The sequence below is a fragment of the Callithrix jacchus genome, chromosome 3 (genome assembly GCF_049354715.1).
Source record: "Callithrix jacchus isolate 240 chromosome 3, calJac240_pri, whole genome shotgun sequence".
NCBI classification, from domain to species: domain Eukaryota; kingdom Metazoa; phylum Chordata; class Mammalia; order Primates; family Cebidae; genus Callithrix; species Callithrix jacchus.
Window position 1 is genome coordinate 88,288,620 of NC_133504.1, and position 15,262 is coordinate 88,303,881.

Here is a 15,262-nt window from a genome sequence, read left to right on the forward strand (position 1 = left end):
GAAGGGAGCAGAGCACATTGCTCTCATTCATTACCACTCCCAAGTTCTTGCCACAGTTCTGGAAAGCCAATAGAATTCTGCGGGCTGACTACCCTCCTTACCGGTACATTGGATATACCATGCTCTACTTCTACCTTGTACTTCCTCAAGTCAGCACTTCCTATGATACCCATGTACTGATCTGCATGCCTATTGGATGTTAGGGTTAGGGCTTTTGTAGGTACTGGAGAGCAGGTGTGGTCATTAAGTTTAAAAAATAATATTCTGTTGCTTCTCTAGAAATGGAATCGAATCACTGTAAGGAAACATGGACCTCCAGTACAGTCCTTTCATGTTATAGATAAGAATTCTAAGATTCTATAGAACCTAATGACAAGGCATGGGAGGTCTCTGGCTCTCTAGCCACTGTTCCTTCTGTCTTGTTCAGGAATGATTCAAATCAATATTCAACTGATGAGAATTCTGATAAATCACTATATTTGAGTGAACATATGGAAAAGATTTCACAGGTTTTAAGGGAGTCAATAGAAAGATACAAACAAGTGTAGTAGGTTTGGCCTCCATTTGATGATTTGTTGGTAAGGATTCTGTAATATTAACATCAGCTTATTATCAATTTACTTTAAAACTTTGTAATTATGTCTACAAAACTAACCTTGCATACTATGGTTGCCCAAATACAAGAACAAATGTTTTCCAAGTTTTGGGGCAAATCTTCAATTGTAAAGGTCTGTGCATCTCATGTTAAAAGAAGAAAGGCAGACTCCACAGAGAATTTAACTCATAAACATGCCAGTATTCTGAAACTGTTTCCAAGGCCCAAGGTTGACTTCTGACTCTCATGTTAATGGCAGAGGCATCTTTTGTTTAATCTATCCAATGTGTGCAAATAGTATCACCAGTTTTCTATTTTATAAGGCTCAAATCCTTGGAGACCTTCTGACTTTGAACCTGTCATATTCACCTCCTAAATCCAGTTAATCCTCCAACTTTGACTCTTTTTGTCAGGTATTACTTTCAGTATCTATTTTTTGTTACCATTTGTCACTAGCCCCTTTATCACGGTGCCTTCACTTTTGCAAGAGACGCATAATTGGCTTCCCTAATTCCTGCCAGGTTAGTCCTCAAAAACATCACTTTCTTCATGTCATTGTCTTACTACTCAATCTATATTCGATTCCTATTCCTTATTGGAGGATTTGTTAACTTTTTCTCCTGTCATTTGAGGACTTTGATAACCTGGACTGGACTTGCTTATCCAGTCTTACTTCAAACAAAAATTCCAGTGAAGGTAGTCTCATAGTGAGCTGCAGTGCCTGTGGCTAGTTGTGTTTATTTATACCTTATTATTATTATTATTAGAGACAAGGTCCCATTGTGTTGCCCAGGCTGGTCTTGAACTGGGTTCAAGTGATCCTCCCACCTCCGCTTCTCAAGGTGTTGGGATTACAGACGTGAAGCACTGTGCAGGAGCTGTGCCTTATTTTTTATCCTTCCTTATCCTCTTTTATCCACTTTTTTTTTTTGAGACAGAGTCTTGCTCTGTTGCCCAGGCTGGCATGCAGTGGTGAGATTTTGGCTTATTGCAACCTCTGCCTCCCAGGTTCAAGTGATTCTCCTGCCTCAGCCTCCAGAGGAGGGCGCACCAAGCCCAGCTAATTTTTATATTTTTAGTAGAGACAAGATTTTATCATGTTAGCCGGGGTGGTCTCAAATTCCTGGACCTCAGGTGATCCATATACCTCGGCCTCCCAAAATGCTGGGATTATAAGCATGAGCCACTGCACCTGGCCTTTTAACCACTTTTTAAAGTTAAATTAAAATTTTACTTTTCTGACAACCTTTTCTCAACTCTCTTCTCTGAGCAACTGTGGCATAATCAATGCCATTTGCAGTTAACGCTGTATTTTACATTGGCTAACATTGTTCTTTGTTTTTATTTCGTTTACGTTTTAGGCCTTGCATCTCACAACTTCATGAGATATTTTCAGGAGAAAGGCAAACATACACATAAAGTGTTGATAACATAGGCATTCATGGCTATTCTTTGACTTAAAATATTTTAATAGTCAATAACTGTTTTAATTATGTCCAGTTTTATCTCAGCATAAAATATTCAGGGAACAATCAAATTCAATCAGGTGTCTTGGGGATTTATTTTATTTATGTAATCCTTTTTCATGCTGTGTATTAAGTAATTTCAAAGCTTACCAGTAGAATTTAAGAATTTCTTAATAATGATTGTTTAATGAGGAGGCTGAATATGAGGAATGATTAAACTTGATTAAGTCATACATATTCATAAATATGTATGTGGATGGAATATAGGTTGTGCCAAAATGGATTAAGATCTTAATTTCCTCATTTTTGTTCTTACTTAAGTATAGATATGAGAGTCACTGTTAATGAAAATTTATTCTATTGAATACATTTTATACAAAGCTTTTGTGTAAGAAATTTATTTTGTTTATATTGTACAATTGTCTTATTCAAGACATGTTTTGTGTCATTTTACTAAGGAGCATAAAATAGACCTCATAGTATCCATTCTATTTCTGATGATTACAGTTCTTCTATGTGTACTACAGTTAATTTTTTCCGTGAAGGTTTTTCCTCTGATGTTATTTGATATCATAATAAAATGCCGTATTTTAAAACTGTCTTATTTTATGAAATCCCTTCTAATAATAAAGTTGCAAAATAAAAGAATTCAAATTCTACTTTGAAATTACCCTCTTCCTGATAACTTAAAATCATAAACCTTGAACTTTCATCTCTGATAGTTCCAGAGCTCCTTGTCTACTTTACCAAGGATCTTTCATGAGTCCTTTAAGTTGATTGACACTTGTAGTGAGGCCTCTCACACTTGTCCAAACCACAGTGTACCTTGAAGCTTCCCACCTTGGTTAGTAAGAAAGGTGTCAGATAGAAAACCAGTACAATTTTGGTGTATGTTTTTTTTATTGCTTAAGGGCAAAAGAGTGCGTGTATATCAAGGCTTTGATCTTTTAAAAACTTCTATGTTAGTTCTTCCGTAAAGTAGGAAAGAAACTAAACCTCAGAAGTTAAAGTTGTGTCTTGGATTGGTCCTTCTGTAGTTTCATTAGAAAATGTACGTTTGCCGTGTGATAGATATAGCAGAATTAAAGTGCTAGAATTACTATGAAATCATATGGGGAAACAGTTTATTCACAGAAATCTATTCGTGATGTTCTGTATTCTAGGGAATTTGCCTCTCAGTATGAATATGAGATTTAATCCTAGGGAAATAACTGTTTATTTTGAAGAAGGCAATGAAACTCAGTGGGGGAGGTTGAGAGAGTTCAAGTATCTTTAAATGGCCAAATGGAACTTGATTTTCGGGTGAAGATCACCTATGTTAGCATTTTCTTTTTTTGTTTTCCTTTTTTTTTAAAAAAGTAGTAAGTATAGCTAAACATTTACTAGATATTTACTAGGTACCAAGCATTTTTTGGAGAGCTTTTTAAATTTTGTTTTGTTTTATTGTTTGTTTGTTTATATGTATTTAAAACATTTTAGGTTCTGGGGTACATGGGCAGATCATGCAGGATTGTTGCATAGGTACATACATGGCCTATGGTATGCTGGTTTGCTGCCTCCATCCCCCTATAACCTATATATGGCATTTCTCCCCATTATCCCTCCCCAACTCTGTACCCCCTGCTGTCCCTCCCTTATTCCCCCCCCAACAAACCCCAGTGTGTGGTGCTCCCCTCCCTGTGCCCATGTGTTCTCATCATTCAGCAACTGCCTATGACTGACAACATGCAGTGTTTGATTTTCTGTTCTTGTGTCACTTTGCTGAGAATGATGGTTTCCAGGTTCATCCATGTCCTTTGTAGGGAACTCATTGTTTTTTATGGCTGCATAGTATTCCATGGTGTATATCTGTCACATTTTTCTTGTTCACTCTATCATCGATGGGCATTTAGGTTGGTTCCAGGTCTTTGCTATTGTAAACAGTGCTGCAATGAATGTACATGTGCATGTGTCTTTATAATAGAATGATTTATAAGTCTTTGTATATATACCCAGTAATGGGATTGCTGGGTCAAATGGAATGTCTATTTCTAGGTCCTTGAGAAATTGCCACACTGTCTTCCGCAATGGTTGAACTAATTTACACTCCCACCAACGGTGTAAAGTGTTCCTATTTCTCCACATCCTCTCCAGCATCTGTTGTCTCCAGATTTTTTTAATGATCACCATTCTAACTGGCGTGAGATGGTGTCTCAGTGTAGTTTTGATTTGCATTTCTCTAATAACCAGTGATGATGAGCATTTGTTCATATGTTTGTTGGCCTCATATATGTCTTCTTTTGAAAAGTGTCTGTTCATATCCTTTGCCCACTTTTGAATGGGTTTTTTAGTATTTTTCTTGTAAATCTGTTTTAGTTCTTTGTAGATTCTGGATAGTAGCCCTTTGTCAGATGGGTAGATTGCAAAAATGTTTTCCCATTCTGTTGGTTGCTGGGTCACTCTAATTATTGTTTCTTTTGCTGTGCAGAAGCTCTGGAGTTTTATTAGATCCCATTTGTCTATTTTGGCTTTTGTTGCCAATGCTTTTGATGTTTTAGTCATGAAGTCCTTGCCTATGCCTATGTCCTGAATGGATTTACCCAGTCTTTCTTCTAGGGTCTTTATGGTGTTAAGTCTTTAATCTATCTAGTGTTAATGTTAGTGTAAGGTAACAGGAAGGGGTCCAGTTTCTGCTTTCTGCACATGGCTAGCCAGTTTTCCCAACACCATTTGTTAAACAGGGAAACCTTTCCCCACTGCTTGTTTTCATGAGGTTTGTCAAAGATCAGATGGTAGTACATGTGTGGTGTTGCCTCTGAGGCCTCTGTTCTGCTCCATTGGTCTATATTTCTGTTTTAGTCCCAGTACCATGCTGTTTTGATTACTGTAGCCTTGTAGTATAGTTTGAAGTCAGGTAGCCTGATGCCTCCAGCTTTGTTGTTTTTGCTTAGAATTGACTTGGCTATGTGGGCTCTTTTGGGTCCATATGATGTTTAAGGTGGTTTTTTTCCAGTTCTGTGAAGAGGGTCATTGGTAGCTTGATGGGGATAGTGTTGAATCTATAAATTACTTTAGGCAGTGTGGCCATTTTCATGATATTAATTCTTCCTAACCGTGAACATGGAAGGTTTCTCCATCTGTTTGTGTCCTCTCTTATTTCATTGAGCAGTGGTTTGTAGTTCTTCTTGAAGAGGTCCTTTACATCCTTTGTTAATTGTATTCCTAGGTATACTATTATCTTTGTAGCAATTGTAAATGGCAGTTCATTCTTGATTTGGCTCTCTTTAAGTCTGTTATTGGTGTATAGGAATGCTTTTGATTTCTGGACATTGATTTTGTATCCTGAGACTTTGTTGAAGTTGCTTATCAGTTTCAGGAGATTTTGGGCTGAGACTGTGGGGTCTTCTAAATATACAATCATGTTGTCTGCAAATAGAGACAATTTGGCTTCCTCCTTTCTGAACTGAGTACCCTTTGTCTCTTTTTCTTGCCTGATTGCTTTGACAAGAACTTCCAATACTATATTGAATAGGAGTGGTGAGAGAGGGCATCCTTGTCTAGTGCCAGATTTCAAAGGGAATGCTTCCAGTTTTTGCAGTATGATATTGGCTGTGGTTTTGTCATAAATAGCTTTTATTATTTTGAGATATGTTCCATTGATACCTAGTTTATTGAGAGTTTTTAGCATAAAGGGCTGTTGAATTTTGTCGAAGGCCTTCTCTGCATTTATTGAGATAATCATGTGGTTTTTGTCTTTGGTTCTGTTTATGTTGTAGATTACGTTTATAGACTTGTGTATGTTGAACCAGCCTTGCATCCCTGGGATGAAGCTTACTTGATCATGATGGATAAGCTTTTTGATCTGCTGTTGAAATTGGTTTGCCAGTATTTTGTTGAAGATTTTTGCATCTATGTTCATCATGGATATTGGCCTGAAGTTTTCTTTCTTAATTGAGTCTCTGCCGGGTTTTGGTATCAGGATGATGTTGGTCTCATAAAATGATTTGGGAAGGATTCTCTCTTTTTGGATTTTTTGGAATAGTTTCAGAAGGAGTGGTACCAGTTCTGCTTTGTATGTCTGATAGATTGTGGCTGTGAACCCATCTGGACCTAGGCTTTTTTTGGTTGGCAGGTTATTAATTGCTGCCTCAACTTCATCCCTTTTATTGGTCTATTCAGGGTTTCAACTTCTTCCTGGTTTAGGCTTCAGAGGATGCAAGTTTCCAGGAATTTATTCATTTCTTCCAGGTTTACTGGTTTATGTGCATAGTGTTGTTTGTAGTAATCTCTGATGGCAGTTTGCATTTCTGTGGCATCGGTTGTGATATACCCTTTATTCCTTTTTATTGCATCTCTTTGATTCTCCTCTCTTTTCTTTTTTATTAATTTGGCTAGCAGTCTGTCTATTTTGTTGATCTTTTCAAAAAACCAGCTCCTGGATTTATTGATTTTTTGAAGGGTGTTTGTGTCTCTATCTCCTTCAGTTCTGCTCTGATCTTAGTTATTTCTTGTCTTCTGATAGGTTTTGAGTTTTTTTTTATCTTGCTCCTTTAGCTATTTCAATTTGATGATAGGATGTTGATTTTGGATCTTTCCTTGCTTCTCATGTGTGCATTTATTGCTATAAATTTTCCTCTAGACACTGCTTTAAATGTGTGCCAGAGATTCTGGTACATTGTGTCTTCGTTCTCATTGGTTTTGAAAAACATCTTTATGTTTGCCTTCATTTCATTGTTTATCCAGTCAACATTCAAGAGCCAGTTGTTCAGTTTCCTTGAAGTTGTGTGGTTGTGAGTTAGTTTCTTAATCCTGAGTTCTAATTTGATTGGCCTGTAGTCTGAGAGACTGTTCTGATTTCTATTCTTTTGCATTTGCTGAGGAGTGATTTACTTCCAGTTATGTGGTCAATTTTAGAGTAGGTGTGATGTGGTGGTGAGAAGAATGTATATTCTGTGGCTTTGGGGTGGAGAGTTCTGTAAATGTCTATTAGGTCTGCTTGGTACAGCTCTGAGTTCAAGTCCTGGATATCCTTGTTAATTTTCTGTCTCACTAATCTGTCTAATATTGACAGTGGAGCATTAAAGTCTCCCACTATTATTGTGTTGGAGTCTAAATCTCTTTGTAGGTCATTAAGAACTTACTTTATGTATCTGGGTGCTCCTGTATTGGGTGCAAATATATTTAGGATAGTTAGCTCTTCTTGTTGCATTGATCCTTTTACCATTATGTATGCTCTTCTTTGTCCCTTTTGATCTTTGTTGGTTTAAAGTCTATTTTATCAGAGACTAGGATTGCAACTCCTACTTCTTTTTTTTTGCTCTCCATTTGCTTGGTAAATTTTCTTTCATCCCTTTATTTTGAGCCTATGTGTATCCTTGCATGTGAGATGTGTTTCCTGGATACAGCACACCGATGGGTTTTGACTTTTTATCCACTTTGCCAGTCTGTGTCTTTTTATTTGGGCATTTAGCCCATTTACATTTAAGTTTAATATTGTTTTGTGTGAATTTGATCCTGCCATTTTGATGCTAGTTGGTTGTTTTGCCCATTAGTTGACACAGTTTCTTCATTGTGTCAATGTTCTTTACCATTTGGTATGTTTCTAAAGCGGTTGGTACTGGTTGTTCCTTTCTATGTTTATTTCTTCTTTCAGGAGGTCTTGTAAGGCAGGCCTGGTGGTGACAAAATCTCTGAGCAATTGCTTGTTCATAAAGGATTTTCTTTCTCCTTTGCTTATGAAGCTTAGTTTGGCTGAAATGCTAGGCTGAAACTTATTCTCTTTTCTTTAAGGCTGTTCAGAATATTGGCCCCCACTCTCTTCTGGCTTGTAGGATTTCTGTTAAGATATTCACTGTGAGTCTCATGGATTTCCCTTTATGGGTAACCCAACTTTCCTCTCTGGCTGCCCTTAGCATTTTTCCCTTCATTTCAATCCTGGTGAATCTGACAATTATGTGCCTTGGGTTGCTCTTCTTGAGGAATATCTTTGTGGTGTTCTCTGTATTTCCTGAAGTTGAATGGTGGCCTGCCTTGTTAGGTTGGGGAAGTTCTCCTAGATAATATCCTGAAGAGTGTTTTCCAGCTTGGATTCATTCTCTCCGTCACATACAGGTATATCTATCAAACATAGATTAGGTCTTTTCATATAATCCCATATTTCTTGGAGGCTTTGTTCATTTCTTTTCACTCTTTTTTCTACAATCTTGCTGTCTCATTTTATTTCATTGAGTTGGTCTTCAATCTTTGATATCCTTTCTTCTGCTTGGTTGATTTGGCTATTGAAACTTGTGTGTACCTCACGAAGTTCTCTTGCTGTGTTTTTCAGCTCCATCAGGTCATTTATATTCTCTAAGCTGTTTATTCTCGTTAGCATTTCATCAAACCTTTTTTCAAGGTTTGATGCCCGTTTCTTAGTTTCTTTGCATTGGGTTAGAATGTGTTCTTTTAACTCAGAGAAGTTTGTTATTACCCACTCTGAAGCCTGTTTCTGTGAATTCATCAGACTCATTCTCCATCCAGCTTTGTTCCCTTGCTGGTGAGGAGTTGTGATCCCTTGGAAGAGGAGAAGTGTTCTGGTTTTTGGTGTTTTCAACCATTTTGCACTGGTTTCTTCCCATCTTAGTGTTTTTATCTACCTGTGGTCTCTGTAGTTGGTAACTTTTAATGGGGTCTCTGAGTGGACATCCTTTTTATTGATGATGAAGTTATTTCTTTCTGTTTTTTAGTTTCTTTCTAACAGTCAGGCCCTTCTGCTGTAGGACTGCTGGAGGTCCACTACAGACCCTGCTTGCCTGATGATCACCTGTGGTGGCTGCAGAACAGTTAGGCTTGCTGCCCGTTTCTTCTTCTGTTATCTTTGTCCCAGAAGGATATCCGCCAGATGTCAGGCTGAGCTCTCCTTTATGAGGTGTGTCTTTGGATATACGGGGGTTGGGGAGCTGCTTGAGCAGACAGTCTGTCCCTTATAGGAGCTCAAGTGCTGAGTGTTGTTCTGTTCAGAGCTGCTGGGCAGGTACGTTTAAGTCTGCTGCAGGGAAACTCATAACTACCTTTTTTTTCCCCAGGTGCTCTGTCCTGGGACGGTGGGGCTTTATTTATAAGTTCCTGATGTGCTGCTGCCCTTTTTCAGAGATGCCCTGCCCAGCCAGGAGGTAGCCTAGTCACAGTCTGCCAGCAGAGGCGTTGCTGAGCTACTGCGGGCTCTGCCCAGCTGCTGTGTGAACTTCCTTGCAGTTTTGTTTATAAAGGTATAGTTAGAACTGCCTTGGTAATGGCAGTTTGCCTCAATAATGGCAGGCTGTCTCTGTAATGATGGACTGCCTCGGTAATAGTAGACTGCCTCAGTAATGGTGGATGGCAGACTGCTTCAGTAATGGTGGACTGCATTGGTAATGGTGGACACCCTTACCCCCACAGAGCTGGACCATCCTGGGTCCAGCTGTCCTTGCTGTGAAACTCTCAATCCAGAGCATTTCAGATTGCTGGTCTTTGTGGGGTTGGGACTCACTGAGCCAGATCACCTGGCTCCCTGTTTCAGCCCACCTTTTTTTCAGTTGAATGGGTGACTCTGTCTCCCAGGCATTCCAGGCACCAGTTGGAATGGCTCCCCAGATTTGTGTGAGTTTTTTTGCAGAGACCCACTGTGCCAGCTGAAACAGCTGTGCTGGAGACTACTGGCATGTTTCTGCCTGGTAATCTTCTGGTCTGTGGGCAGTGAAAACTCTTTTGAAAATGTGGTGATCCCTCACCCTCTGCATTCTTGCTGGGAACTGCACTCCAGAGCTATTCCTATTTGGCCATCTTGGATCATCTCCTATGTTAGCATTTTCTATGGGAAGCCAACCGTAATCTCAACCTGCACCACATTGTGTCCTCAGTTAGTTTAGCAAGATAATTTAGCATTTTGTAGAGCACTTTTCATATGCATGACATTTCCAAATACGTCATAGCATTGAGCAAATTAATCCTTAAATAGCCAAAATAGGCCAGGCATGGTAGCTCACACTTATAATCCCAGCACTTTAAGAAGTCAAGGTGGGCAGATCACAAGTCAAGAGATTGAGATCATCCTGGCCAACATGGTGGAACACCATCTCTATTAAAAATACAAAAAGTAGCTGGGTGTGGTGACGCATGCCTGTAGTCCCAGCCACTTGGGAGGCTGGGGCAGGAGAATTGCTTGAACCTGGGAGGCAGAGGTTGCAGGGAGCTGAGATTGTGCCACTACACTCCAGCCTGGTGACAGAGTGATACTCTGTCTCAAAAAACAAAAGCAGGGTGGGGGTGAAAATAGCAGCTTCTCCTTAAATTATAGTTGGAAGTATGAAATCTATTCCTATTTAGGAAACTCAGAGTAAAGTTTAAAAAATTTTATACTTAACAACTCTATTAAAATTGAACTTTATTAACCTGGTAGTGATAGTGAAGGAGGCAGAATTTATATCACAACAAGAATCAATTCATGGGTATGTTAGAAAAAATAACAGAGGAGAACAATGGGCCAAATACATGGCAAAGGAGAAAAGATTGTCACTCCTCTATTATGTCTTCTGGAAATTAGATTTAAGTAAGGAGAGCACAGTATTGATGAAAGATCAAGGATTAGGCAAGAGAGTCTTTTAGGGAGTGTGGAGACTTGGGGTTGGATTTGTTCAGCAGGAGAAAACCTTGTGAGTTGGACCAATGTGTAAGTACTTACTCCTTTATGTAGCATGAAGGCTTATTGATCTGTAGAATTGCATGATGAAAATAGGTTAAAATGATTATGCTAGTAGTTTATGCAGGTGGATTTGAGAGAGACAAGTAAGCATTTAGAATTTAATAGTATGGCCCCAAACCAAAGCATTAGCATTGGGAATGAAAAGAAAGGGATAGGCAAGAGTTGTTTCAAGAAAAATATTGATGAAACCCTGAATTTCCCAAGAATGTGAGGGAAGGACTAAAAAATAACGTTGATATTTTAAGCTTGGGTGAATGAAAAAATTATGTCAGGACAGCCCAAGTCCTGAAAGCCATGAAATTATTTCCCTAAGAAGGTAATTTATTTATTTTGGTAAGAAAATTAAATCTGAGTTGGTACTGAGCACCCAATGTGTGGAAGGTACCATCTGCAAAGGACTTCCTAGAGAAATGAGAAACATTCAGAGATGTGAAAAATCATTACAATTGGTAACATCTAAAGAATGCTTATGAAAAATGAGAACACATGGACGCAGAAAGGGGAGTACTAAACACTGGGGTCTATTGGGGGGAAAAGGGGAGGGCCAGTGGGAGGGGGAGGTGGGGAGGGATAGCCTGGGGAGAAATGCCAAATGTGGGTGAAGGGGAGAAGAAAAGCAAAGCACACTGCCATGTGTGTACCTACGCAACTGTCTTGCATGCTCTGCTCACGTACCCCAAAACCTATAATCCAATAAAAAATTAAAAAAAAAAAAAAAGAATGTTTACTCTGTGCCAGGCATGTATGTAAATGGATCAACTACTAACATGTTCACAAAAATGAAATAGATGCTATGATTTTCTTCATCTGCCAGAGTCCATGTCCATTATCATTATGCTATGTGATACTGATAGGGTCTGACATGCAAGGGGGCAATGATGTGGGGGTCAAGGGAACCACAGAAAGATTGTAAGAAGAGACAGGTCACTTTGGGAATCTTGTGAGGGTTAGATTGTAGGCAGAAAAGGATTAGAGGTTGCTCTTCCCCCTGCCCGCCAGAATTATCTAATTCATCAAAGTCAAGCCCCCTAACCTAGATATCTCCCAGATAGCACTTTCCTTTATGGGCACTGTGCCTCGCGGTACAGATGCTATGTCTCCACAGCTGCTGTGTGCTCAGTACCTCAGAAGTAAAATCTCTCACTTGACACTCAGAACAAGTCTGAAATAGATATCATCTACATTTTTTAGATGAATACCAGGTTTTTAGAGGTTAATTTGTCTAAAGTCATATAGCTAAATTGTTGAAGAGACAGGTTCAAACATAGGTCCTTATGGCTGATATCAAAAGTTGTGCTCTGCCATTTTTTTGTTTTTATTTTTAACTGGCAGAAACACTACAAAAGTTTTATTGTTATTTCAGCCTTTTGAAAAAAAAAAAGGTCATCCATTTAACTAACATTTAATTATGTGCCAGGTACTGAGAATACAATAGTGAATAAGACAGGCAATAGCTCTCCTTTCTAAAAGATCAAGATTTTTCTTCTGTCAGTTTATATATTTATATATAACAGACTGGGTTTAAAAACTGCTGTATAATAATATATATAAGGGCATGTTAACTGAGCTTACACATAAATATGTGTTAATCACATCCCCTTAGGCTGGCCATGAGTGTTCTCTGTGTATGAAGAGAGAACAGTGTCTTTTTAACTTTGTGAAATAGAAATTTGCTAACTGTTGGCCAATGATTTCTCATGATTATTTTTCCTTTAAAATGAAAAGCTAAAAATAAGTCCATAAACAAAGATTTTTAAATAAAGGTCTTCAGAAATACTCATGAACCTATTTTTTCTAAGTTGACTTAAATCTCCTATTTTCCTTGGGGCAGTTGTATGTTTCTGTATCAGAAAATACAGTGATCTATAGTATGTTTAATAAGGGACCAAGTTGTTAGTTTCAGCATTTGTAATCCAAGAGTCAGGCTGTCTGGATATGTATCCCTAACCCACCATTTACTAGCTATGTGCTATTGAGCAAATCTTTTAACCTCTTTATGTCATCACTTTCCAAAATTGTATTGAGATCACACAACTAGTAAAAATAAGTGAGACCATACATGTACAGTGCTTAGCCCAATGCAAGGTGGGTGATGACACTCGTAAATATTAGCCATCATCATTATCCCTTGTATTATTTTTTAGTATTTTTTACTTTTCCCCCACATGATATAGGGTCTCACTAGGTTCTCTAGCTTCCTCAGCGACAGCTCTTACTCTATCATTCCTACACTAATTGTTTTAGTATGCTCGTGCTTTCATGCCTATTTCACTGGGCCCAAAATTTCGTGTTACCCTCTCTCAACTTCTCCTGTGCTTACTCAAATGGCTTTGTCCTGTGTTTCTGTTTATTCATTTTCCATCACTCATTTTCAATTTTAACCCAGTTCTGTTATTCTATGATTACTTTTACTACTGGGTAGAAATTTTGGCATCATGCTAAATGATTAATTTAGCACCTGCTTAAATTATCTGGGCCATTTACATATGTGTAATGGTGTGTGTGGTGCTGCTGTGTTTAATTCATCCATTGGCAATTTGGCAAAGCTTGTGGTATCACAAAGCCATTCATAAAAACAAATCCTAGTTTCTATTAGCCCACTTTTTAATTTTTTATTAATATTACTTCAATCTCTAATAAATAAAAGTTAACAGTTTTATTTACTTTTGAAAAATTACATTCAACTGTTGATCTTATTTTTTTTGTTAGTTTAACGTTTTTGTTTATTTTTCAAAGAGGTGTCTACCACTCAATTCCATTAGAAACATGTAATCCACAAAGCTAATTTAAAATATTTTTCTGCAAGCTTGGAAACTATTTTTCATGGTAATATATTACATTGTATAGATAATAGCCACTCTTGTTACATAGCATGTAATCTCACAAAGAATCATATCTTTTCTATTTCTCAGCCCCTACTCTCTGACATCTTGCAGCCCACTTTCCCACAAGTAGAAAAAAAAAAAAAAGCTGTCATGATAAATCCCCTGTAGGATCACGGGGTAAAACATTCTGGTACCATAATAATGAAACACTTTATGTGTGGGAAAAGAATGATAGAAATAACAACTGTGCCACATCAGAGTTCATTAAACTCAATGAACTGCAACATCAGGCTATTTGTAGTCTTGAACAGTTTCTATCGAATATTCTAGTATTTTATTATTTAAATATTAAAAACAGGAACAAAGATAACCCCTCATTTGCTGGAATTCCATTTCTGGAAACAAAGCATCTATAGAAAGCCCAGAAAACATTGCATTCAGTTTAGAAATCTGTTTCTTTTATTGTTTAAGTGCGGTAGTATTTTCCAGTATGTGCTTGTGAGAGTCTCCTATTATCTCATAAATGTGATTAGTTTTTCATACTTATAAAATTAATAAATATAAACCAATTCTCAATTAAACTTGACATGCTTCATTTAAACCTGGGACCAGAAAGAACTAAACTTACATTGTGTAACTGGGAAGAAGTTTTAGAAGGTAATTTTGGTCTATTGGCCTCTCTCCACCAGTGTAGAAACTCAACCAATTTAAAAATAACTCTAATGATCACATAATGTTGTGAACTAGATTTACCACAATTCTGATGCAATTCATTTGTATTTACTTATAACACGTTAATGGCAATTGTTAAAATTTTTGCTTGATTTCAAATTGAGGTCAGGTGCAGTGGCTCACGCCTGTAATCCCAGCACTTTGGGAGGCCAAGGCAGGCAGATCACTTGAAGTCAGGAGTTCAAGACCAGCCTGGCCAACATGGCAAAACCCTGTCTCTAGTAAAAATACACATACAGAAAAAAAATTAGCTAGGTCTGATGGTGTGCATCTGTAGTCTTAGCCACTCAGAGGCTGAGGCAAGGGAATCCCTTGAACAGGAGGTTGAGGTTGCAATGACCCGAAATCACGCCACTATACTCCAGCCTGGGTGACAGAGTAAGATTTGGTCTCAATAAACAAATAAATAAAATTGAAAAAAAAAAAATAGAAACAAGAGTCCTGCTGTCAGTGCATTTCATGAGAAAGGTAACATGCTTTGCCGGAAGGGCATACCTTGCTGCTTAGTAACTGTCTTGGGCCAGGCACAACGGCCCACACCTTTAATTCTAACTCTTTGGGAGTCCAAGGCAGGAGGATTGCTTGAGGCCAGGAATTTGAGACCAGCCTCTGCAATATAGTGAGACCTTGTCTCTACAAAAAGTAAAAAACTTAGCTGGGCATGGTGGTGAGCCTGTAGTCCAAGCTATTTGGGAGGCTGAGATAGGAGGATTGCTTGAGCCCAGGAGTTTGAGGTTACAGTGAGCTGTTCACTGCACTCCAGCCTCAGTGACAGATTAAGACTGTGTCAAACAAAAAAAATTCTCCTAATTAGAAGTATATTCTGGAATAACTAGCCCGTTTTCTTCTAAAGCACTGGCTACTACACCAAGGAATATTACATTTTACATTTATTTTATTTTATTTTCATTTATTTATTATATACATATATATTTTTTATTGCACT

General features: G+C 38.1%; 1 protein-coding gene across 1 annotated transcript in view; it reads left to right on the top strand.

The window, feature by feature from the left end:
• The window catches only part of COL25A1 (collagen type XXV alpha 1 chain), a 518,595-nt gene that overhangs the window by 265,163 nt on the left and 238,170 nt on the right, over positions 1-15,262 (top strand). The window lies entirely within an intron of this gene.